The sequence below is a fragment of the Morone saxatilis genome, unplaced genomic scaffold (assembly GCF_004916995.1).
Source record: "Morone saxatilis isolate NCDOM2014 unplaced genomic scaffold, NCSU_SB_2.0 Contig19, whole genome shotgun sequence".
NCBI lineage: Eukaryota > Metazoa > Chordata > Actinopteri > Moronidae > Morone > Morone saxatilis.
The window spans coordinates 23,957,308-23,959,794 of NW_023339751.1; the positions used below are offsets into that span (position 1 = coordinate 23,957,308).

At 42.8% G+C, this 2,487-nt stretch overlaps 1 protein-coding gene across 1 annotated transcript in view; it reads left to right on the forward strand.

Moving 5' to 3' along the window:
* LOC118329227 overlaps positions 1-2,487 on the forward strand; it is a 10,099-nt gene that overhangs the window by 1,939 nt on the left and 5,673 nt on the right. The gene's annotated exons all lie outside the window — the stretch shown is intronic.

A 2,487-nucleotide genomic window follows, 5' to 3' on the forward strand; every position in this document is an offset into this window, starting at 1 on the left:
CTCACACACAAACAGGCAGTGAGCCTGTCAACACAAACACACAATCCAGTGATGTGGTAGGATATAAAAACCCAAAAGCCACGACTGCCAGCAAACCAAACAGCCACCAACTCTATCCTTCTCCTGCAAAATATTGGAACAAGAAAATGAGTATCTTTCTCCATCTGCCCACCATTCCTGATTCTGATGTTGAAGAACAGGAACACAGCTGAAAGGTAGAATCAGCGGTTTCTCGGTCACCTTCTGTTTTCACGCCTTTCATTTCATCTGTTAAGATCTCAAATAGCCCAAACACTTAAATGATTGATTTTAGAATGATGGAGAGAAAAACTAAAGCAAGATCTTTGCCTCAGATACACAGGTAGAACACAGCACACACACACAGGAGCTGTGTTTGGTTTGAGCCGTTGCAGTGTGTGTAGGCTGGTCAGACCAGAACTGATGGAGAGGAAATAACATGTGTAAGGTTGCCTACCCAAGCCTCTGAAGCTGACTTGGCTAGCATGCTAACAGCAGCAGCAGCAGCAGTAAATATCAAATGCTGTGACTCCCTGTCCTCACACTCACTGCTGCCACGCAGCTTGTCACACTCTGTGATATAAACAGTCCACACTTTCTGACGGTCAGTTTAGTCCCACCCTCTGTAAGACTGGCTGGACATTGGAGGTCTCCATATTCCACAGGTCAAAGTTCAACACGGGTGAACTGTGACTGGACTGGGCTTCAGTGGAAGGAAATGAGAGATGGATCCGGGGCTGGCTATTGGTCAAAATATTTGATACCGGTACAGATACCTTCGATACCAGTTCCTGGACTGTGCTTTTTTTGATACCAATTTTATAAAATCCATTTGAGCAAAAAGAATATGCAGTACACATTACAGTAAACGACTCCCTTTAAAGCAGAAAGCTGTTCATCATATCTGACCACACATTGCTTCAATACTTTCAGCCGGTGCCATAAAAGTATCCAGATTCGGTACCCAGCCCTACGTGTGCGTTACCTTGACCCGATTAGTAAAATGTTGTCCTCAGTCTTGTTCTTTGCTCCACAGTATGCCACATCTTCAGCTGCTCAGCGGTGTCGTGGGACCTGTTGACTTTGTTAAGTCCCTTCGGGCATGTTTTTCCAACTCCCACCACATGTCCTTCCACCTCAACTTGTAACCTCCTCCATCTGGTCCGGATGCCATTAAATAAGCAGATCTCTGGTTGTAATGATGACCTGGCATTCGTTCAGCAGCTGGACTGCGTTTGCGAATGTGACGGATTGATTTTATTTGGAGATATTTGTGGTTTAACTCTTGCGGATGAGCCCCCTGTTTGGTCAGTGTTGCGTCCGTCCAACGAGAAAGATATCGCAGTGATTGGAAGAGGAATAAATGACGATATAAAGAACTCATTCCTCATACCCCAGTGAAATCACAAATCTTTGTTCAGAGGCGTGATAGGTCATTTTTAATCAATTGTAAATCATTAATAAAATCTCAAAATTAAAAAAAATACAATTTCTCTGTCAACTTACTGATTCATCGACTAATAATGTCCGCACTGGGGTTACAAGCTGTGACCCTCCGGTTAATGGGTGGTCTCTGTGACTGTAGTGCACACCTGCTTTCCTCCCCTGCCTCTTCTTTTGAGACTGAGAGATGGAGAGAGAGTGGTGTCAGCTGTTTTGGAAGGAGGGACAGAGACGTTAGATAGATACTTTATTTATCCCGAGGGAAATTCAAGTTGACACGGTGAATTTTCCGCTCCTGTTAAAGGCAGCTGTACTTCAACCCAAGGAGAGACACATTGTTGCATGCAAATATGTTCAGTGGCACACAGTGTTGTTTGATAAATGACCTCCGTGACTGTGTAGATGGATACATGGAGTTTCGAGAGTAAACAAGAAACGGTGAGAAAAATTCAAACGGTAACGAAGGCATCAGTGGAATTTATTGAATTTCAAAACCTTTCGTGAAAAAAGAAATCTTCCAGACTACCCCACATCAGTGCAAGCGGTGAGCAGTTCACTAGAATCGTGATCTTCCCCTCTCATACTCTTTCATTTGAACGAAATCAATAGCGACCTGAAGAGGTAAAACTATCAAGTATTTCACATTAATAAAATAAAAAGAAGTAAAACAGTAAATGCAATTTTGTATATTTACCGCCCTGGTTTTATCTGATGAGATAACCAATAGTGGCATCAGCATGTGGTTCTGGGGGTCCTGATCCACAGATCTAAAACACCAGTTATGCTTTCATTTATGAATGAAACATTAGCAACTGCTCAGTTTGTTTTGATTATTGCCAGTAGGCCAAAAACTAGTGTGTTCCAACTTTTAAATGTGACTTTACAATCAGAGCTCCTTTCCATCTGCACACCAAAACATTACAGCTATCCACATCAAATGCAGCGGGGAAAAGAGATTTAAAGAAAACAAAAAGGTGGGATCGCCTTCCTTTAGGAAACACCTTCTTCTTAAGGCCTCCGCACACC